Source organism: Anastrepha obliqua, chromosome 3, assembly GCF_027943255.1.
Source record: "Anastrepha obliqua isolate idAnaObli1 chromosome 3, idAnaObli1_1.0, whole genome shotgun sequence".
NCBI lineage: Eukaryota > Metazoa > Arthropoda > Insecta > Diptera > Tephritidae > Anastrepha > Anastrepha obliqua.
Window position 1 is genome coordinate 78,607,739 of NC_072894.1, and position 24,780 is coordinate 78,632,518.

At 34.5% G+C, this 24,780-nt stretch overlaps 1 protein-coding gene and 1 long non-coding RNA gene across 3 annotated transcripts in view; one reads left to right on the forward strand and one right to left on the reverse strand.

Annotated features, from left to right (window-relative positions):
• Positions 1–24,780, forward strand: part of LOC129242814 (mucin-5AC-like) — a 166,868-nt gene that overhangs the window by 12,818 nt on the left and 129,270 nt on the right. The gene's annotated exons all lie outside the window — the stretch shown is intronic.
• On the reverse strand, positions 3,593–24,407 carry LOC129242816 (uncharacterized). Its single transcript, XR_008582219.1, has 3 exons — positions 24,341–24,407; positions 3,746–3,812; positions 3,593–3,679 (listed from the first exon to the last, which is right to left on the reverse strand). It is a non-coding gene; the product is annotated as an uncharacterized LOC129242816 (long non-coding RNA).

Here is a 24,780-nt window from a genome sequence, read left to right on the forward strand (position 1 = left end):
AAAAAAGAAAAAAAACGACAGGTCAGCTTGTCGACAAATTCTTGCCCTTAAAACCCGAGAATCGTAATAATCGTACCAAAATTGTGAAACGAGCTATTTCTATTTTTTGCTGCCACCTAACTTTCAAGTAACTGCAAACTACACAAATTGTGATCTAATGCCACAACGTTCTTGAAGAGGTATTAATAAATAAGTCAGCGTAGAAATGTCATTTAACCTCACTTAAGAATACGAAAGCTCTAAATTTATTTAGTGATCTGATCACGGCAAATGACTTTGTGCGGTTTTTAACTTGACTTTAAGTAAAGTTAACTTTTAATCCGTTTTTTCTGAATTACTACAACTGATTTCAATAAGTTTTTAATAATTTACTTAATGCCATCCAGAATAGATTACTAAAAATTGTTTACATTTTTGCTCTTCGATCTTTCGTTTTGGCGTTGAAATAATGCCCATGCAAAACTAGAAGCCTTATTTTTATATATATCACTGTAAAACGCTTGAAATTATTCAAGACTGGTATGGTTATTTTTTCAACCAATCAGCTTTAATTTTTCCATTGTCTCATCATTTTTTCCTTCCTGATTTGTTTGTTTATTTTGCATTTTTAGACTTACCTCAAAACGCTTGCTTTGCCAGCAGTGGGAATTAACCTTCCTCATTCCAATGCATTGCACTTGCCAATACAAATAACTATTTGTTTTTATTTATAAATAATTTTTGTTTTTTTTTATTGTACTTTGTATTAAGTTTCATAATTATTTTCATTTATATTTTTCGCAAATAGCACAAATAACACAGACATGCACACATAAAGGGTCATTCAAAAGGAATACTAGATAATTGTTAGACTATAACGGTCTTGTCGCATGAAGCAACAATCGCGTTGTTCAGTAGTATACGGCGAGTCCCCTTGGAAGATTGTAGTTAGGTTAGTCAGGTTGTTTAGGGCCAGACAAATTTCCTAGGTCCTCAACGAAATAATCGCAAAGATGTTTGTCAAGGTTTCTCTGAAGTGCAGGACATTCACAGAGGAGGTGTTGTACCGACTCAATTTCTTCTTCATCTACACAGCTCCTGGAGAAGTCGCACACTTGCACACTCATCCGCTCTTTCATTTCCCTCCACTACAGAGTGGCCGAGAACCCAACAAAGTGTGATGTTGTATTGTTGGATGAGCGAGAGCGACCTCCTGCACTGTTTAACACATTTTGAATTGATGCGCGTTTAGGCCAGTGCTTTGATCGCTGCTTGACTATCAACAAAAATGGTATGGTTTGATGGAGGTAAGCCCATCAGTCTTATCGTGTTTGGTGCTTTGTCTATAGAGTAGATCTCAGCTCGGACGACGATACACCAGTCTGTGAGCCTAAATTTAAAGATAATTGTTCTGAGTAAACTCCTAACCTAGTGCCATTGCCCATCTTTGAGCCGTCAGTATAAATATGATGACCACTATAATCTGATATGACTCTGGTGTGCCAACCCTCTTTTCAGATCTATCTTGGGAACCAGATGGAAGATTGTCATGTTGAAGAAAATCAATCCAACGTTCGAGAAATGTTCCGCGCATTAAACATCATTTCTAGCGATAAAGTCAATTTTTCGTTGAGTTGTTGTGTAAATAATCAGCATTTTGGAATAAGGCTGGAGTTTCATTAGTATATCGCTTTTATCTGGGGTATATGGTTCCAACGTTGGACATTCACAGCGAGCAACTCTAGCTATTGAAAAAGAACTGGCCAGCGAGTTTGTGCGGTATAACGACTTTAAATTTCCAACTTTAAAACAAGGGACTTACATCGAGAGCCTATGCAAATAAATGGCGAACAATTGGTGGTCTTTAATTCAACAAGTTTTAAGTGGCAAAGTCATCAGAAATTGGACTTCCAAAATAAACACATCCTTGAAAGACCCTTTAGGTGTATTTTAGTAACCGTTTCCTCGATTTCTCTCGCACTATAAACGTATCTACGGATTAATGAAAAATGAACTCAAGTTTAATTATCACTTTTTACCCCCCCTAGCACTAAATTACCTGGTTGTTATGCTTTAATTAAATTGTTAATATAGCCATAGTTCAAAAGTTCGTCTTATGACAAATTGGATAAAAACCGAAAGGTTTTCTGCGGAAGATCAGGATTGGCTGGTCAAAACTTGCTATTGCCAGATAGGTTTTTTTTTTTCAAAAATAGCTAGTTTTGAAGCAATTTCGTGAGACTGCGGCGCCTAAAAAGGCTTAATAAGAAAAAATGCAGACAACAATAACAAAATTGTTTAAAACGAAATTGCTTGATAAAATTGGTAAACGTTTTTTCATAGGCTCTGTTTTTAACTTCTATCTCGTATTATTCTCGACTTCTTTGAGTTACGCTTATCGAGCTCGTATTGCATATATGCCTAAGTTCATATTTTATACAATGTCACCTAGATACTCATATATGTATGAGTATGAATGCACATTTCCAGTCTCTACCACTACGACGCTTCATACTGGTTTGTTTGCTCATTTCCATTGTGTCATCGTTTTAGCAGTCGCTTTCAAAGTCAGTTTTATTTTGCTCAATTTTTCTAAGTTTGTTATGCAAAAAGTAGACTTTGTCAGGTTTGCATTGAACGCTTTGACTTCTGTGGTCCGTACTCGATTTAAATTTTCACTTCACTTCTCCCTTTGGCGATGCCTACAAACTCTTAACTTTTTTCCACTTTTTTCCCTTCCGTACTTAATTTCAACACTTTTTTGCCCGCCAGTTGAACTTATACTCCTCTTCAGATATTTCAGCTACTTTCACTTTTTTTCATCTTCACTTTGCTTTGTTCCGCCGTACGCAAATTTCCGGTGCTTGAACGCGCCGACTGATACTCGTATGCGCATATTTCAATGGATTTGGCGCGTTAGCCATGTCATTAACATATGAAACAAGCTGAAGAGAAAAATTCCACACAATTTCATGGCGCCGACAGTTTTAGCGTAAACACAATTTGGTATTTTAAGCTTTATTTTTCACTCAAACTTGTATGGCAAAGTAGTTTGTGAGCCAAAAATCCGATGCGACGATGTTTACGTTTTATAACAACTTTTTGGTTCAGTAAATTTCCTACACAAGCCGAAAGTCTTATGCGAATTTTCTTTTCGTCGAATATTAGGAAAACATCAGATTAGAACTTGAATTTATGCCATTCAGGTTGATATTTCGGTCGTAGGATCATCATAAGACCACTGCGAACTGCTCATTAGAAAGGTAGTCTCAAGAATGATCGGAACAGAACTTTACAAGCTTATTTCTGTTTAAATTTTACTTTAGCGCGAAGTCTTATCTTTCTAATGCAGCATCACTCGCTTCTGTAAAAAAATACTATACGACCTTCATTCGGTTTAGAGAGTTTTTTGTTGTGTTTTATTTCGTCGGAATATAGTCTACTGTAACAATGCGCACGTCGGCTTATTCCGCATTGTCTCAAGAGTATCCTAGCAAGTACACCATCCCAGTATTGGACCATCCCATTTATTCTGTTTCCTGAATTTTGCATTAAAATCGGCCAAATTTTGGTCTGAAACATCGAAAAAACTTTCATTGCTACCAGAATCAAAGAATGAGTCTTTGGACTGAAACTGTTTGAGTACCCTAAAGCAGCTGCATCAGACAGCAAGAAAGTCATCAGATCGCTTGGTTGTTACCTGTTCGCAAAACAGAAGCCAAATTTAATATTATATATCGCGCTTGCTTCCAGCTGGGATCCTTACCTTGTTCCACCCGTTGTATAGCAAATGGAATACCGGACTATAGTAACTGGCAGCCGGATCAAAATTTCTGAAAAATATGAAAGTCATCTTGAGGTGTAGAAAATTGTAATTTAATATGCAAGACGTAAATTTGGGCTAATTGGTTTACAAAAATTTTCAAAGTCTGGGAAGAGAGATTGTTTTGAAATACAATATTTCTGTGTGGAAAGGATTTTCTTCATACTAATCATATTTATTGCCAAGTCGCCGTAGCCGAATGGGTTGGCGCGTAATTACCTTTCCGAAGTGCGTAGGTTCGAATCTCCGTGCATGAAACACTAAAATTTTTTTCTAATAGCGGTCAACAGCATAAATATTGTCACTAATTGTTTGGTTAATTCTATTAGGGCGACAGTTTCTGGCTGGATATAAATCCGGGTCGTTCCGTCACGTCATATATGTATTAGTGTGGCTTTAAACTAATAGATCTACTATCGATTAATTATTCACTTGAAGGCAGTCAAGACTAATTTTATATTGCACACTCTGGTGATAATAATACTGTTGACATTAACAAATGCGACATGAATTCAGTATTATCTAAATATGAAGCAAAGGACAAACAAAATTAGTATGTATGTGAATCAACGGCGATAATTTGGAGTGCATTCCGGCATTAAACAAACCCTTCTCCCTTTTTCATGAGACGTTAACAAGCCTGAAAAGCAAACGAATGGCGCGATTTGTTAAACACGGGTCAAGGTCGCTTGAGTGATGGTTATTCAGCCTTCCAAGAAGAAGAATAATGAATCTCTAAAAAAATTAGATTTTTACTTTGTTCCGCTCCCTTTTTCTTCCATTTCCTTTGCTAACACGCTTCTTCAAGATTGGCTTGCGGCAAATTGTATATAAAGGTGGCAAAAACTTCGTAGACTAAATTCTAGGCTAAAAAAAACTGTTTTTATGTTAACTCAAATTAACCTTGACCAGACAAACGTATATATGTATGCGCACATATACTTTTACCTTTATATCTACGTATGCACCTACGTACACATGTACGAGTATAGCTTGTTAGTGCGAAAAAATTAATTTATTTCGCTTTTCGTACAATTTTGTCAAGCTCCAACCGAAAACAGTGCCGTCAACAGGTCACTCTTAAGTGATGATATCACTAACAAAATATAAAACGCAAATATAAAGGTATTAATATAAGTAAAAAGAAAATTGCAAGAATAATATTTACGCAACAAATTTTGCAACAAAAAGAAGACTGAAAATTTAAAAAAATTCAAATTAGCTGAAGCACAGCAAAGGCCAGACAAAAAAAAAACCGACAAAAAACTGATGTATAATAAATGTTTCTGTACTCAAATTTTAAAGAATAACAATGAATTTTTTTTTTCGAAAGCCGAACCATAAGAAGTGAAGTAAATTTTTGCAAAATAAAATTAGATTTAAAATAAAAAGAAAAATTATAAAAAAAAATTAAAGTTGCTTAAAAATTGAAAGTATAGAAAGGGCTTACAAGTAAAATATGGAGGCATAGAAAATTATAAGGTTAAAATAAAAAAATAATAAAAATTTTAAATTATCAAATCGAAAAGTTATAACAAAAAAAAACTTAAAATTTTATCAAAATAACTTGTATTTTAAAAAATAAATCTTATTCATTATAAGAAAAATTACGTAAAAAAATTTAAGTTGCTTAAAAATTGAAAGTATAAAAAGGGTAAAAGTAAAATAAGTAGGTATAGTAAATTATAAGGTTAAAATAAAAAAAATAATAAAAATTTTAAATTATCAAATCGAAAAGTTACAAAAAAAATTTTATTCATTATAAATTATGTTAATATAAGTTCCTATGGTTCCGCCAGGGCACAAAGGCCCACAACAAGCTTCCTCTATACGCTTCTGTCGAACGCCAGCCACTTTAGTTCCTTCCAACTTTTGTTTGTCCTTGCTATTTCCGTTTCTAAGGTTCTTCTCCAGGTTAGTGATGGTCCGCCCCTGCGTCGGCTACCTTGGGAGTTCCAATCAATCGCATGACCGGGGATTTCGTTCGGATCTCTTCTTAAAATGTGTCCAAATTATATTTAGATAATTTTTTTTTGGAGTTGGTTTAATCTGTTATTTTCTTATAAATGAATGGATTATGATTTATTCCGCGCTAAATAATTGTCGATTGTTGTTATTGTAGCAGCATAAACATTCCCCGTACATACATGGGGAATGCTGCTGAAGTGACAGTCCTTGGCCGGATATAAATCCGGGCCGTTCCGAGAGAGAACAGTCAGTTCGAACTATTAATTCCTGTGAAAAAACTTTTAACTGGGTTATTTCTCAATGGAAAGAAGATCTGAGGTGTAAAAAAGTAATACTGGCGGTGTTTACGAACCTAAAATAAGCATTTGAAAGCGTTGATCGCAAGCTAATGGTATGCAGGTTAGATCAAATTCGCGTGAGAAAAATTGAGCTGAAATGGTTCAAGAGTTTTCTGACAAACAGAAAGCAACAAACGGTGATTGATAAAACTGTGTTAGAGGAAAAACTGGTAAATAGTGGGCTACCACAGGGTTCAGTACTAGTGCCGATTCTATTCAAAACCTACATCAACGATATTAGGCCAGTCAGTCAGATATTGCAAAATGAGACTGTTTGTCGATTGCGCCTTGCTAACAATCAGTGAAGAAGATTTCAACACAAAAAAAATGGTGAAGTAATTAGAATTAAGTACCTCGGTATTTTAATTGGCAATAAATTAAAATTCCATAACACTGGCTGTACCGTGAACAAGATTTCAAGAAAACTGTAAAAGTTGAAAATTAAAGTATTCAAGTTGGTAAAATTGAAATTAAAAGAACGAAGTTGTGAACTAAAACTTAATATTTAAAAGATCGACAATTTAAAAAATTGGAATAACTGAAATAAAAGGTAAAAAAATCATTAAATGTTATAAAAAAATTAGACAAGGTAAAGTAAGTTTAATTTTGCAACCAAAAAAAAGATTTTATAAAATAAATTACATATCATAAACTAAATAAAATTTCCATTTAAATTTATAAGTTAATAATAATTTTTATAAATTAATATGAGTTCTCTATTTTTTCTTTGCTGAAAAGAAGTGAAATATAGCAATAAATGAAAAACAAAGCATTTAAATTAACAAGGGAAAAAATAAAATTAACGAAATAAATTATTAAAAAATCAAAGAAGAAAAACAGTCAAGAATGGAAAATCCGCAGCATTAAATTTAATATAAAATGTATTGTATTACTTGCACTAAATATAAATAAAAAATTTAACAAAAAATAGCATACCAACAAACCAAAACCAAAAAAACCAAATCAATACATAAATAAACAAATAAAATAAAAAACGCACAAATAAAAAAGAATTAAATATTGAAATACATAAAACACAAAAAAAAAAAATTAAAATAAAAAACTTTAAATTAAATAGCCGATAGCCCTGGTGCCTAGTGCTGGAAACATTTTAATTTATAATTTTAATCATATTTAAATAAATAAGTATATATATATATATATTTGGCGCGTACACCCTTTTTGGGTGTTTGGCTGAGCTCCTCCTCCTATGTTGGTCTTGATGTTGGCCCACAAATGGATGGACCTACAGTTTCAAGCCGACTCCGAACGGCAGATATATTTATGAGGAGCTTTTTCATGGCAAAAATACACTCGGAGGTTTGCTATTGGTGCCGAGGGACGACCGCTATTAGAAAAAACTGTTTCTTAATTTTGGTGTTTCACCGAGATTCGAACCTACATACGTTCTCTCTGTGAATTCCAAATGGTAGTCTCGCACCAACCCATTCGGCTACGGCGGCCGCCGTAAATAATAATAATAAAATCAAATAAAAAAGCCATAATAAATAAAAGCAAAAAATAGAAAATTCAGGAAGTTAAGTTTTATTTTAAATTAAATTTCATTTATTTTCGTCTCACTATGTTATTTGTTTTTGTCGTATTTGATTAATTAAATAAAAAATATATATGTAACTAATACAAAGAAAGATTTAAATAAAATTAAAATTAAAAAAATAAAACTAAAAAAATGGGACACAAAAATTTATCAGAAATAAAAACTAAAGAAAATAAATGGAAAAATCAGAAAAGCCAAGGAAATTAATTCCGTTACATTGAAAACATATTTGTCACTATTTTATTTTTTGTTGCCACAAAAAGATAAAATAAAAATAAATAAAAAACTGGAAAAGTCAAAAAATTCAATTTAATGTTTCATCAAATTAAATCTATTATTTTATATTGAATTAAACTAAATTTCTTATTTTCACTACCTTATTTGTTGTGGCCACAAAAAACAAAAAATTAAATAGAATGAAAAATTTTGCAAATTAAAATAATTCACTTTATTTTTACATTATTCGATTGCATTATTTTTAATTTTATTAAATTTATTATTTTCATTACATTATTTGTTATTGTCACAGCTTCTACTTTTTGTTGATTTATTAAATGAAAAATAAATAAAAACTATGTAGAAGCAAACAAAATTGCGCAATTAAAAGAAATCATATAAATAAAAAAAATTATTAATACCTAAAGTAAGTATGCATGAGAAAAAAATTGTATCAAAAATTGAAAAGCCATAAAGTTAAGATTTATTTCATTTAAGTTTTTATTTCACTATCTTATTTGTTATTGTCACACTTTTATTTCTTATATAACCACCTTTATTTATTTAAAGTAGTTATTATCTAAGCAGCAATCACACATCAAAGCAACGCACGAATATATGAACAGAAAGCGGAGCTGCCACAAGCAAGAAAACAACTAAGCAAAAAAATAAAAATAAAAATTAACAAACACTTTATGCGAATTTGCACAAAGTCGAAAGCAGCCACGAACAATCTCTATTCGTTCGCGCACTTAACATTCTGTATTCGTGCCGGTCTACAGTTACTACCAGTTGCCCTTCCATGTACACACGCACCGAATGAAGGAGACAGATATCTTCTAAACGTGTTATGAAATTCTCGCAAAATACGATCGTACAGCGGTTTTACCTTTTTGTTTTGTTTTGTTGTTGTCGTTGAATGTTTACTTTTCTTTGTAAATCTTATCCCAATACGTGTTTGGGTCGCCTATTAAACAGCCGGTTAGACAATTTAATATCTACCTCAGGCGTTTAATTTTTTTTCGTTAATTCAGACAAAGCAAAGTACAGCAAAAGCAAGGGTGGAGATACTAAATTCGGTAGGCACCGAGTTTTATTTACAGACCCAATGACGTATGATTTTGTATTATATGTGCGTATGTATGTATTTAAATATACTCTTGCTTTTTAGGTTTTCCACGAATCCACTAAATTTTTGACATCTTAATACGAATGCAAGTGATGCTCAGCTACACTACGAGTGATAATCGGGCGAAGGGTAATCCAAAGAAGCAATGCCCATGTTTTTGTCAGCATACTGTTGTTATTTTATATTTAATATTCTGGGGTTATCAAGGAATATACTAGATTTTGACTTATTCGTAATAGAAGCAACCAGAATATGCGCGAGTGGTGTTATTTTTCATTAGACAATGCTTAGCCCCCCATGTAAGCCCAATGCTTAGATCGGCTAACAAAACTGAAACGAAACTGGATATTCACCAGACGTAACTCTCTCACTGACATTCACTCGTTTTGGTCAATGCGGATTGCTTTTTCGGGCATACGGTGTATAGCAAACTGGAGAATTCAAAAATGGGCTTTATTCTTTGCAAGTTATACAACGAATTATCAGAGATATGACAAAAGGTTGAAGACTACAAACGATAGTACTTTGAATTATGTACTCATACATGGGCAATTATAATACAGGCATTGAAGCCAATTGAAAAAAAAAATCAATTCCCCACTTTCAAGTTATTGGCCAACATTTCTGCAGATTTTATACGAAACAAAATCTGCGAATTTTAAAGTAATATTTATTGTTATTATTTTTTATTATTATTTATTTATAAGTCCAATGAGTTTGTTTTGAAGGCTATACATTTATATCAGCCGTTAACTCTTTCTCTGCCCGGCATGACATGCAAAAAACTTTGTTTGCTATTAGATTTGCTTTACTGAAACACTTTGACTGACACCCTCCAGCGAGTCAAGCCTAATTGTATATACAAACAGACTTGACAGATGGTGTGAAAGCCTATGCCCGAGCGAGTAGGAAAACAAATTGCGTTAACTTGTTTGAAAAAATTCCATTGCTAATTTTTGGAGCAAATTTATTTAACTTTCAAAATCAGCACCCTCTTGCTCGTTCCTCACTTAACCTTCCAATTGTTTCAGAGCTCCAAGCGGGATTTTGTTTGTTTCACCTTGTCGGCTAGCCCATTGCTCATTCGAGTTGGCTAGTACAAATACAAATGTGCGGCTTTGTTAAATGAAACAAGGAGACGAACTTGGAAACTTTTTGAAGCCATTTGTTTTACCTCATTTACTGTTGTTAATATAATATTATGTGCCAACATTTGTTTTCTTCAACCTCCAACGCCCCTCTCAAATTTGTTCTCCCTACAGACCGCTTGCGCAGCCACATTCCAAATAAAATTCTCGTTTTCGTTTCGCTTTACGCTTTTTAATTAGCATTAATTAATTTTTATCTTTGAAATTTGTAATTCATTTTGTTGATGCATTATTATTGTTTCTTTTTCGTCTTCTTTTTTTTGAATTTTTTCCAATTTAGCATCTGTAATATTTTAATATACGAGTATTTTCGGATGCAAATACACAGCGGAAGTGGCGTGTTGTAACATATATTTTTCCCATACACGCACACGCACATTGAAATTCCAACAATTTGAGTCTCGTGTGAAGTTATTAATCATCATAACCAATGAAAAAAATTTAATGAATTCAATGATAACCCTCTCGATTTCTGCGGGCTAAATGTGAAGCACCCAGCAGTTCAGTATCAGTTGGTATGTATGTATGTGTGCACGACTGCGAACTTTATTAAAACACTTTCCAGTCGTATGGGAAACATACTGGCAAGTTTGGACAGGCGAAGCAGTAATTGGCTTTGAAACTAGACAGCGAAACGTGAGAGAATTGTAAAGACTAAACATAGTTCTCCTGATTCATCCTGGGAAATTAATCAAAGTTGGTTCCTCCTATAGATGCATATATACATCTTGGCTCACGATGGTGAATGAATATATGGCTTCAAGAAACCTGAAACCAGTTCTCCCATGTAAGATCATCAAAAATGTTAGACACCTTCACAAAAGCGGGGCTTCGCTGTGTAGGCACCTACACATTCAGATTTCCTCTCATTCATGCAGATTTTACTCATTGCAAAAGGACCTTTACTATTCCGCATTGTGCCTAGTAACAATCTTACCTACTAGGACCCCTATATTTGTGGCGATATTATATCTATACACTTGCGTTCTTTTGACGTTCATTTCAGATGACAGTTTTTGGGTTGTGTTAGAAACACCACGATATCGTATCGATTCCTTAAAAAAAGAAATATTTCAAAGTGGACGAAGAAAGTGAGTACGCTTTGTTGCAAAACGGTAGGTTCCATCACGTTAATGTTTAAATAAAACAAAACAGAGTTAAATTTCAGGCAAATTTATTTTATCTCCTTCAAAATATGACCCCTCTGAAGCAACACACATTTGCCAACGTTTAACTCAGTCCTCCATGCACCCCTGGTAGGCCGACGATGGGATGGCCTTCGGCTCCTTCGTCGCATTCTCTTTGATCTCCTCTATCGACTGAAATCTTCTTCCACGAAGTGGTAACTTCAACTTGGGAAACAAAAAGAAGTCGCACGGGGCTATATCAGGTGAATACGGTGCTTGCACGATGGTATTTACTTGGTGTTTGGTCAAATAATCCAGCACAATTTGGGCTCGGTGCGATGGCGCATTGTTTGGCCGCATTTCCGGCCGCTTGCGACCTACAGCATCTCTCAAACACTTCAAAACGGATAAATAGTGATAGATGCGGCTCTTACAGTCCTACCAACATAAGAAAAAAATATGGACCGGTTCCCACGTGCGCGGTTCGCTTAAATTAAACATTCCCTAAAACATAATATTGTTACCTTGATCGTGTGAACTTATAGTTCCGGAAGGGCTTTTTCACTCTGAGATCTTCTAAGAAAACGAATTTCCTAGCAATACTCTCCACCTTGTGATTCTGCCTATGTACCATAAGATCGAATTAATTCTCGACCTAGTTTTGGAGCAGCACTTCCAGCACATTTCATTCTCATAGTTTCGGGCGGTGTAGGTAGAACGTTTACAAGTAGTTGCGTCTCCATTGATTCAGAGGGTGTTGTGCACGGAGCTCAATTAGCATTAACTTAACTAGCACGATTCTCTTTTCAGAAGAATTTATTTAGATTTTTATAATAAGACTGTTTTCTAATTTGCATGAAATTTGTCCCTGTTTGTTTCAAAACGCGAATTAAAATCCACCCGACTTACTTTAGCCATGACGTGGCTTCATTTGTCGTCAGAACACTGTTCGTTCGACGACAATGTGGCTTTGGTTAGTTATTGTGAGTTCGCCCCAAAATTTATTTGTATGGATCCGCTAGGTGGCGCTGAAGTCGATATATTTTTGAGAATTGTGTTTGGTATTGGCTACAAGAGATAAAAATACGATTTACAAAAAGTATACCCTCCGAGTGGCGCTGTAGTAGGAATATTTCACAAATCGTATTTACAGACCGATTTCGTTCATATCCAAAACATATATCCAATAGAGCGCCCACTTTTTTCTAAATTATTTATCTTCATGTATCTCAATTTTGATTGAGGAAAAAGTTGCATTTTGATAATGGTATTAAAAAAATAGATATGCAGTTAGGTCACATGAAAAATATTTCTTTGAGTCATGTCCAACTTGTTGTTCAGAATTAAAAAAAATCATTTTCGTATAATAATGTGCAAGTTTAAAATGGCTCAAAATTCGTATTGGATATTGATAATTTTTTTTTGCTGACGGTGTTATGCATTTTCTTCTATATAAAAAGAATTTCGCACAATTGAATAATATCGTTCGAATTTTCTGACATTTTGTACGAATTGAGTGCACTTTGAGTTATGTGGTTTTTGTGTATTAAATATAACCGAAAGTGGGCGAAAAGAGTCAGACAGCGTTGTCCTTCGGAAGACTTCCAGCGTAATTTTTTTTTATTCCGTTTTATTAAAGAAAAACGCAACCGATTTCAGCTCCAAAAATATAGAATTAAAAACTTTGCGTGAAGGAAAAAAATGGTGTCCCTACGCATAAAAACTTACTTCAACCAAATCGAAATGTATGCAGAAGTCAGTGATGTTTTTCAAAGAAAACAAAATCGTCTCACTTTAAGCAAATGGATTAGAATATTTGGCAGACTTCATAATAATCAAACTACATTTAAAAGGCGAAATTCCAAACGAAGCTAGATGGTATTGGATTGATCAATTGGGCATGATTATTTAAAAAAAGCAAAATTATAATTTTTATAAAAAAAGTTACGTTTGTAAAAAATTGTATGCTTGGAAAAAATACCAATTTAGTCAATAGGGAAATATTAAATAATTTTAATTTTTAAATAATTTTAAAATTTAAGTGAAAGATACCTCGAATGGAGGAAATCAAAAACAAAATTTATTTATTTATGCAAAATTAATTTTTGTATTAAAGTTTTGAACAAGAAATTTACATTTCAGAAACATTATTAAATAAAAAAGTTTAACTAATTAGAATTTAAAGTTTTTGTAGATTTTTATTGGGTCTGTTCGTTACATTTATTCGGTTAAGGCAGTGTTGGGCAAAACCGAACGCGAGCACACAAAAATATTTGATGCTTGTCCAGGTGGCGAAGAAGCGTTGCCGCTGTCGAATTGTGCCCTCTAAAAATATTGCGCTGCCAACTTGTAACTTAAGTTCAAACTTTAAACAATTATACAAATTTCATCGGTATTTATTTTCGTTTTGTCAAGGCTAATCCGCATCACATCTTCGTGAATTCGTGTGTGTTAAAATATTCCTATGTTTGCTTTTAATAATTTGTAATATAGAAAAGGCGTTTTCACAACTACACGTGGAGTTAAACATAGATTAAAGTTTATATATTCCAGTTTGCATTTTTCTCCGCAAATTTGTTTCCAAAATTCTTCACCCGTCGCCAAAGGGAATGCCACATCTTCTAGTTTTGGCTGATAGTGGAATCTGTTCTACAAGCAAAACCATATCTTCGCCAATTTGGCCAAAGTATTTAAAAACATCCTTGGACATGGACTTGGCTTCATCTGGTGTGTCCAGCTGGCGCCGGTTAGTACGAGAAGTAAACGACTGGCGTGCTTTGTTAAACTCGGCCAAAATCGCGTAAGCGGATATCGCGCCAACCAAGCAGAAGATTTAAAAATATCCTGAAATTAATTTTTCAACATTTCCTTGCCAGTGAAAGCGCAACAACGTGAGAAGCTTTCAATGTTTGGCGTTCATCACAATTTTTTCAAGGTGATGTGGCTGTTTTAAGAAGTTATTGCCAATTTTGGCGTTCATTTGATGAAGCAACTTTTTATTTTCATTATATTTGTATTTTTCCAAATCCATATGGCTGGATAAGTAATGTCGCGTTACCTTATTGCGGCTTTGAATAATTTTTCAAGAAAAAAGAAACACGAACTCCCGAGAATCATCAAATGTTGTTTGTCTGCATAAATTACACGCACGTGCTAGTGTTGTTTTAAGTGAAATCAAGCAGAGATGTGCGGTCACACTTCGCTTTCGCGTACGTGTGAATTGTCCATCATGCCTGTGTGAAAAACACGATTACTGTCGGCCTCGCGCGGCTATGGGCTGCCTTGTATTGGGTTAAGGTAATGTATGTATAAATGTATAAAGGCAAGCTTTTGACAAATTTGTCTTGACAGGCTTATTAACTTATGCCTATCCTATGTTTTTACAAATAAAAAAAAAAATTAAATGATCGAAATGATGCAAAATATCACTGTGCTTTGCTGTGACCACCTGTGTAGGCAGTTTTTTAGAGTGAGTTCACAAGTTATTTTAAAATCCTTACAATCCTTAAAAAAAGTTGTAGAGATGTTAAGGAGGAAAATTCAAAAAAATCGATTTTTTTTGCATAAATTGTTAGTATAACTACTCAAGAAAAATTTTAATTTCTATGCGCACTTAAGTGAGCGGCCGTCGGTTCGGCCCCGTAGCGCTTACGATACGATGCTTTATTTCAAACGCGTTTTTCTCGAAACGACTTTTTTGATACGGTGTCAACGATTTCTCGAAGACTAATGGACCGATTTTAATTTTATTTTTTTCAAAATTTTTGTTATCGCATTGGCGATCGTACGTAGCCGATTTTCTTAATTTTGAAAAAAAAAGAAAAAAGAAAGTGTGTGGTAGTTCACGGAACCCGCACGATTGAAGTGAAACTTCTTTTATCAACAAATCAATAATTTAACTATTATTTCAATATAATGCATGCAGAAGTCATGGAAAGCATGGAATGGAATTTTATTAAACAGAATTATTTATTTATTTTAATATAAAAAGAAATGAATTTATTGTACTCAATTACATTTGGTTCTCGGCATTGTCATTATCATTATTGGATTCGTTTTCCAAAAATGAAACAAGGGCTTTATGGTAACTGAAATACGTAAAAAATGATCTACATTCTAATCTATCAAGGTATCGATGAAATACTGCATCAATGGTAGTTCCGCATCTTGTTGTTGGTACTACAAATTATCACTTATCGTACAACCGGAGGATTCACTGTCACGGTGTTCAACAGTAGCTCTTAATTTTTTACGCTCCAAATACTCACGTTGCCGTTCAGCACCTGTTTTCGGTTTCCGTTTTTGTTGATTTGATGCCATATTTAACAGAAATCAATCAACAAAACAAAATATGTTTGTAAGATTTGCTCAAAACTACACACACACTCTATGACGCGTCTCGCGTTACTAATAATATTGTGTTTGGGATAACTGTCAACTGTTTCCACCGAAATGCGTTCGCAAAGTGTATGGTCTTTGGTATGGTAAACAGATTTATGATACATTATTTTGCGGCGACAGCACAGCGCGATAGCCCAGCGGCTAGCAATGTGGGCTTCCGATCCGAAATCCTTGGTTCGAATCACAAGAAAATTTTTTTTTTTTTTTTTTTTATACATTTATTTCAATTTGTTTTATGATATGTTTATGAGCAGATTTTTTTCATGGCAGAAATACACTCGGAGGTTTGCCATTGCCTGCCGAGGGGCGACCGCTATTAGAAAAATGTTTTCATTAATTTTGCTTTCACCGAGATTCGAACCAACGACCTCTCTGTGAATTCCGAATGGTGATCACGCACCAACCCACTCGGCTACGGCGGCCATCAATCAAATGTCATATTTACAAATTACATTCGATAAGACGACACGCCACGCCAGTCTTTTAACAGATGGCGCTGGCATAGCGTGAGTTTTACGTAGTTTAGCGTAGTTTTACTCCTCACAGCGTTTCATCCACGCCACGCTTTTAACAGATGGCGCTGGCGTAGCGTCACATATCGATGAAACGCTATGGTTTTACTCCTCACAGCGTTTCATCCTTCGAGACAAAAGAAGTTTCACTTCAAAAATTAAAATCGAACTTGTTTCGCCTCAGTTGCGTATTTTAATTTGCTTATCACACTAAAACAAAATTTATCATTAACAATTTGGCTCTTGTGATTTCCTTGAATACACTACCTTTTTTTCATTTCAGTTAGTTTGAAAATTTCGATTTAAGTTACATTTCTAATTCAAGTTATCGCTCAATTAAATGATTTCTTACTCTAAATCGAATGCCTCTATACCGCGCAAATTAAGTCCAATTAAACGACAAGTTAAATCCGTTCCAAAATCAAATCAGAAATTCTGAATAAATCTGTGCTCAAAGGTTAAATTTGGTACAAGGTACCTTATGTTTTTAGTGAGAAATGTTTTCGTTGTGTAGCAAGTGACATAAAGTCACTCAGTGCTTTGTAGCTGTCGACCAACCAATAAGTGCATGCAAGTGTGTATACATACATACATAGGTATGTATTTATGTTAATGGCTAAGCGAGTCATCTGCATGCGAACGTAATGCTACCAGCCAATGTTAAAGTTCAGTTGTTGTGTAATTGTGATGGAGAAGCTCGAAACTGTTGTCGTTTGGCGCGCTTGCTTGCTGGCGACAGCTGACGACTACCAAAATGGGGTAGTCGGTTATGTCGTTGGTTTTTCTTGCATTGAATTTTGTGAACGATTGATATGGAGTTGGAGCGGTGGCAAACATTTACTCACTCGTTCCGACCGACTGACAAACAGACCGCCTAGCCTGTCCGACTTGCTAGCTCAGCTACATATGTGTGTGTATGTATCTACATAGTATAGCCGACAGGCAATTTGGCTGGAAGGCATTTAACTGGTAGATTTTCATAATTTTCAACAATAAAAAAAGAAAAGAAATTTGTGTCAACCGGAATGTGGCGGAACCAACTGGCAGTATCGTGTGTTCATTCAATGTTTGAGTGTTTTTTTGCTGTTTTGGTGTAATACGAGTATTATGATTTCATATGTTTATTTGTGTGCCGTTCAAGAATTTGCCCCATTTCCCACGCCTGGCGGGAAAGCAATGAAAATGTCTGTTGTTTGTCAGCCCCGACGGGAAGCAAGCAAATGCGATTGGGTGCAGCTGTTGGTGTGCTACTGATGCCTGTGTTGCGCTTCTTCATAGCCCTTTTCTTAACGTATCTCTCCACGCTCTATCCCTATATTTCCCCGCTTTTGGCTACTCCTCATATCCTATGCCTTTCCCTTTTCCACTTCAGCTGCTGCGCTTGCTTATGTAAATTATGTTATTCAGCGCTATATGCAAAATTTAATGAAAATTTTACAATTTCAAGAGAAAATTACGATGCCGCACAACTTGCTGGTTCAAATTGTGGCTGTTGTTATTGTTGTGGTGCGTGGATGCATGACCCACAATTCAAACTAAGTCTTAGTCTGGCACACAGTGGGTTGCGAACAAACTTACTTAGCAGATGGTCGATTATTCGATTTTATTTTCTAACTTTGTAGCGACCCGAATTTAGAATATTTTACAACTTCTCTTCGGTGGAAGTGTTAAAGTTAAAATATTTATGTATTTGCTAATAAAGTTTTTATTGCTTTTTCGGCAACCAACCAATTCCTCTTCGCCTTTTGTTGCTCTCCTTGGTTTTGGATTTTATAGTGATGTTTTTCCTTATTCTTGGTAGGCTACTTATTCGGTAAATTCTTGCTTGTCCTCGTTCCTACGAAGTATTTGAAATTCATCTGAGTTATTATGCAATTATTCGCGTTTATGGTTATAGCATTTTTTTTCTGCTGCGCTTCAAGTAAGTAGTATTTTAGTCATTGACCATAAAAGTTTAAAGGCAAATATGACAATTTCAGCTAAAACACCTTACCTGCTATTAAACTGTTAAAATTTATGTTTTACTGTGGCAATATACTTCTTGCTTCTAATACAATTTTATTTGATTGGCAATTTGATCACTCGAGCTTTCAAACTGTTGCACCACAAACAATTTTTTATTGAAATGCTCTTATGGCATATAACGGGTAGTTTTTTTAGACACATACAACTTTCGATTGGGATATATTTCAATCCAATGGTGAACAATTAATGCCGCTGTTCACACTTGAGAATAAGATTCACCCGATATGAGCTCATATTGTGTGCACCGAAGCAGAAGGCGCAGCGCCGTAGCAGAAGTGAGTGGTCCAACCGTTCCAGGAACTAAAGCGATGGGAGTATATTTCGCGTCCTAGCTTCGCAAATGGACTGAGTGGTTCATTTCCGTGTATGTATGTATGTGAATAAGCAAATTTTACATATTTGGAGTGAGCACAACCCTCAGGCATGCTGAATTCTGTAAATACTTTGTATGTTTTTCTTGTTTCTAAAAAAAGGAAATGCAAATCAGTTATTTTATGAGTTTGTTTTACCGCGTGTAGTATACAAATGATGAATGCAAAGCTGTTGCCAACATCAAACCGCTAGGAACAAGTGAGATGACAGGGGCTTGCTTATAAGGAAATCGGTGAATGCGACACGTACTTATCGCACTTGTTGACTTATTCTTATTTGCATTAAACTAACCTCACTTTAGACATTTTATTTGCATTTCATTCGAGCCTCCGTCAGCTATGTCATAACCAAGGATAATCTATCAGGTTCTAAGTATCCGCTAAAATGAAAAACAAAATTGGGAGTGTAAGCAGTCCACCCAGTACTCGGCAGCACACACTCATCCAATCAGTCGTTGTTCAGGCGGCAACGAAGTAACACGATTGACACGACTAACAGCTGATTCCTTCAAAATAGCTGAGAGCCGATTAACAGCCTGATGTTGACCACTCTTCTGAAATCTTTTCGCCATACGTATGTATGTATGTCGCAGCAGCCTATGTTACTATACAATTTTGCTTCGGATGGCAAAATTTATCATAATTCTAATAACACAATAACACATAGGCTCAAAAGTCCCGGTCCTAAGCAATGGTTTGAAAACTGTTATGGGGACTCCGCACCATCAGAAACAACAATAAAACAATGGTTTGCAGACCTCAAACGTGGTATGAGATAGCTCCTTTCAAAGTGGATGCCGCGTTTGCTCATCATTTTGTTTCATCAAGACAACGCACCGCAATAAAAACTACATGAAATCAACTTTGTATTGCTCCCACATCCACCGTATTCACCCGATTTGGCTCCCAGCGACTAGTGGGAAAAACTGATCGCCGCTGAGAAATTTCCCTCGAATGAAGAGGTTATCGCTGAAATTGTGACCTATTTTGAGGCAAAAGATAAATCGATCTACAAAAGTGGTATTGTAATGTTACGAGTGAAGCTGGAATGATTGTGTTGTTCTTGGCGGAAATTACGTTAATGAATGAAGCTAATTTAGAAAAAAAAAAAATAGAGAGACGTTCCTGAACAACACATTGGCAGATTATAAAATATTTTCTTCTAAGCTTCTCTTCAATTCATATTTAGTTACACACGTGTTTTTAATTGTTTTTACAATCATATTAAAAATATTTCAATCAAAATTAAATGCAAATAAATTTATAAACGAGAATAACAATTCATTGAATTGTCAACAACACTGCGTTGTCAGGTGTTCGCAAATGAAAACAAAAATACGAACAAAAATTAAGTATTTCAGTTCAGTGTAGTTGATGGGGATAGGGGTTGTTATGTCTCCATACTACATTTGACATAGAATTTCGTTGGTTTTCTAAGATAACTTAATTTAATTTCATCCTTTTCCATTATTACTGTGAGTCACTGTACAAGTATTTTTAATAGTTTTCTTCTATCAAAAAGTGAAAACTGTAAAATTGATTATTTTTTATTTTTTTTCAGGTATGTTTCAAAGTAAAACTCAACTATAATCACAAAATGCGTGCTTGAATGGACGAATTTAAATGTAGATGTTCATATACGTGTATGTGTGTAAGTAATTACGAGGATGAAGGAAGTCCGAAATTTCCAAAACATAAATAATTATGTATGTGTGTATGGCACACTATTTGCGATGCGATAAATATGTTTATAAGCAATGGAAAATCTTAGCATTTTGGTGCTACATATAATTTATGTATGCTTGCAAATATATGTGCGTATGTATACATTTTTTTTGGCAAGATGTTGCTGTATATCATACACGTAAGTAAATAGCTGTGACGCACAAGCTGTGACGTCGCTAAAGCCATCAATTCTCTAAGTTTAAAATATTTTATCTAAATGTATGTATATACAGTCAGCATCACAATAAAATATACACCACATATTGATAAGTTTTACTATTTATTTATTTTGCAATACCATTTATTTTTTATAAAAATACAGTTGATACTACAACTACTGCTGATGGTGTTCGCAGTTTTTTCCAAATAAAAAAATCTGAAAAAAATTCTCAAGAATCAGTGTCTTTGTGATCTACTTGAAACTTGCACTTTATTATACCGAAATTCAATGAACTATAAAATTATACAGGGCGCACCATATTTTATGTCGGTATGAAAGCATTGAATAACTTTGAAAAAAAAAAAACAACTGATTTGTATAAGTGAGGTATTTTTATTTGGTTTGGTTATTTACAATTTATTAAAACTATAATTTGAATACAATACCAATCAAGTGGCCACTTTTATTAGCAATCACAAACTGCGATCTTTTTTCTGCGTTTGCCATCACCTTTTCAAGCATTTCAGGTTTTACAGCGTTGATCTCGATTGTTTCGGTGTAAAGCGATTCATGGTTGAAATTGTACTGAATTGACGTATCGAAAACATGTATGTTGAAATCGATCGATTGGTAAATGACAAAGTTATTCAGCGTTTACATACCGACATAAAAGATGGCGCACCCTGTATACCCGAATTTTCACAAATTTCCTACAAAACTCGAAACTTTGCTGTATATAGTAGTTCTTGTAGTATGAACTATATTTTTCCAAAAAAAAGTTGAAATTACAAAATAATTAAAAAAATAGTTAAATCTTATCAATATGCGGTATATACATTATTTTGACGCTGACTGTATGTACAGATGTACTTATAGATATATATATGTGTATTCATATTGTATACACAATTATACATATGCATATCGATCGACTTCTTTCATCCGGTTAGTTGTTGACAGTAGAGGGCCGAATTGAATTGAGTGTTTGGCTCGATGGGAGCAGCTCATAGTGGATGATCCACTTTCAGTACCAACAAACACTGAATAATCTTTATGCTGTTTCCTCTCCATAATTTCCATGATTTTATTCACATTTCTGAATGGCCTTTTCCATTTTACACTGTATCGGTCCCAAAAACAGCTTATCCTTCCAATCCTTACTGCCGCACAAAAAGTCAGGGTATTACTTGCATTGTGGCTGCTAAAACAAGCAAAAAAATAAAGAAAAAGACACAGTTACACATTGCATCAGTGGCGCAGACACACCGCATTTAGCGAAGTCCTCAATCATCTGTGTGATCCTTCTGCCAGAAAAATTTCACACACAGATGGCGCTTCAAGCAGTAAGAAGGCGTTGTTAGTAAGCAACGACATGTGGACATTCCCACTACTTAGAACTGGTAGCGGCAGGCTAATCACCTACCCTCTCAGAAAGCAAATAGATTAACGAAACCAACGCAAGACTGAGTCTTGTCGAGGCCCTATGCTCCCGAGTGGAGTGAACAAGGCAAAAAAAATCTTGGCGGTACGGAAAATGATGATTAATGAAAAAAATTGAAGTTTTGCTGAATTGTTCTAAATTTTTAAAAATTTTGGTACTGGAATATGAACCTTATTTTTATAATAAATTAACAAAAAATATAGCCGTACGATTTTTGGTCACATCATGGATGACTTCCAAATGTGTGTTGCTTTGCAATCAAATATCATATTTTCACCCGGTCCCAAATGCAACTTTTTAAACTGTGACTTATGTGAATTATGCTTTTAATGGTAGCCCTTGCGTTGGCGATGCGCAAATAAAAGTTGTCGGCGCATCGCTAATTTTTCTGATGCAATTTATAAACAACAGCTGCCGAATGTTAAAGTTGCGTTTTTGCTGCATATTTTATTATGAATTAATGGGCTCATTTAAATTTTCTTATTATAGTGGACATTTCAGTGAAAAGCCCTACAACAAGATGCAAATGGAGCCAGACTTTCAGACGAAACAAAGCAGGCAACATTGATCCAAAGTTTTCTTACACAAAGTTTTAACTTTGCAGAGTTTTAAATACATTGCATTCATACATACACACATCTAGGAAGTAAGCCCATATACGAGAATAACTGTATGTATGTATAAGTGTATAAGGGTCTTTCAAAAGTGACGCCTAGATGTCAGAAGTGAAAAATTCCTAGACGGTGCCTTTTTTATGCCATCTTTAACATTTGTCGGATAGACAGATGTGCAATTTTAACGATAAGGCAACGCGTTAAAATTATTGAATTTTATCATGAAAATGGATGATCTTTAAGAGCAACATATCTCCAAATTCGGCATTTTTTTTGTGGAAATAATCGTTCGAATGAATCGGTAATTCAAAGGTTATTGAAACAATTTCAAGAAATTGGTTCTGTTGAGAATAGAAAAAGGATTGACAAACCAAAAATTGGACGGTATTTTGAGCATATTGCTGCTGTAACGCAAATTGTTGCCTTCAACATCGATATCTCGACGTTCTCAACAGTTAGACATTCATGAATCGGATTTTACCTGTAGACCTTTAGTGCTCATGGTGGACATTTGTGATGATGTAATTTTTCACATATAATTGTTAACAGCCATATTTAGAACAAAAATAGTGAAACCTGAAATATTCTTTAATCTTTAATAATATTTTAAAACAACATCCCGTGTCGTCTTTTGAAAGACCCTTTGTTATAAGCTAAATGGATGATGCGTTGTCATAAGTAGCTGCTGCGTTTGCCTCCACTGCTACTCTCAATGCTGCTGGCGAACCACTGATACTTATTCTCCGCTATTTATCAAATTTTAATTTCCTGTTGCTATTTTTACACTCGATAAACTGGCTACGTTCGCTTAAGCTGGAGATTGTGCACCGCGAGCAGCAGCAACCGCTGAAACCAGAAGAAACATTCAAAGCTATGCGGGATGGCAAACGGAAAATATTAATAAAATAAAAATTCAAGCCGCATTTTTTTTCATTGTGGTCACTATTTTTAATTGAATTTTTTGTGTCTTAACTTTTAAAGCTTTCTGGTTATATTTTGTGTCAGTTGTTGGTGTGGCTTTGCGAAGCAGTTAACGTTTCTTGCATTAAAATGAGCCACAATTAAAATTTTAACTAGGTTTTTATTGGTTGAATACTTTTTTTAACTGCACTTAATCTTCTTCTTCCTTTTATTTTTGTTTGCCAGGTTGTTATGACATTCGTTTGCTATTTTTGCTTTGGCATTTGTGCCAAACGTCGGCGTCTACACTTGTTTTCATTTTATTAACACTACAATTCCAGTTTTACGGTTTATGAAAAGTTGTCGCAACTACCGTTCGAGTTAGGCAGCCAACCAGCCAGCTAGCGGTTAGCGTTGTTTATGTCGATTGCGAATTGTGAGTTGTGAATTGTTAATATGAAACCGCTTAAGTGAATGGTTTCAAATATGTTTGCATAAATTGCATACGTATATGTACATGTGCATGTGTGTGTCTATTAATGTTTTTTCTTAGTTTTCATATTGCGATTCCATATGTGTTTTATTTGACCAATCAATTATCTGCGAATATATTATATATCGGCTTGTATTTGGAGCATTTTTCATATTACGCGTAGGTGGGAATTACGCGAATGCTTTTTTTTTGCTATCTAAAAGTATTCCAAATTAAGTATCTGATGGTTTGCCGATAAAAACAATAAATGACTAATTCTTATGTAAAAATGCATAAAATAAATGAAAATGAGAGAAATTTTGTAAAATACGTATAAATACTATTTGAAGCTATATTACTTAACGAAAACAAAAATATTAATAATAATTTAAATTTCTGTTAAAAAAATATGGTAATAAACAAAGGAAACTACCTTATTAGCTTAGCTGCTCTTATCTTTCTTATCACTGACAGGCCGTAAGTTAAACTAACTAATCCAAACAAACTTAAGAAAGTGCGCTGATTCACTCGCTTGAATCTATTTATATTATATGTATAGCTTGTGATGTTAGATGGCCCATTTGTTCATTTTGGGTAATTCTTGATGGAGACAAGGACAATTGTTCCAGGCAGTATACGCAGCGATTCCATATCAAGTCTTCTTTTGCCTAGCACGAGTCGTTTCTTCGCTCACACTTCTGCATTGCATGCCGCTTTTTATGGTATTTTTCCATATTTTTTGTGGTCTGCTTGGCCCTCTTCTACACTCCTCCAAGTTGCTTCACTGCGTGACCTTCTCATACAATACCATGACCGTACCAGCGAAGGCGGCGCTTTTGCAAATTTTAGTTTTTAACTTTTGTGGAACTTTGT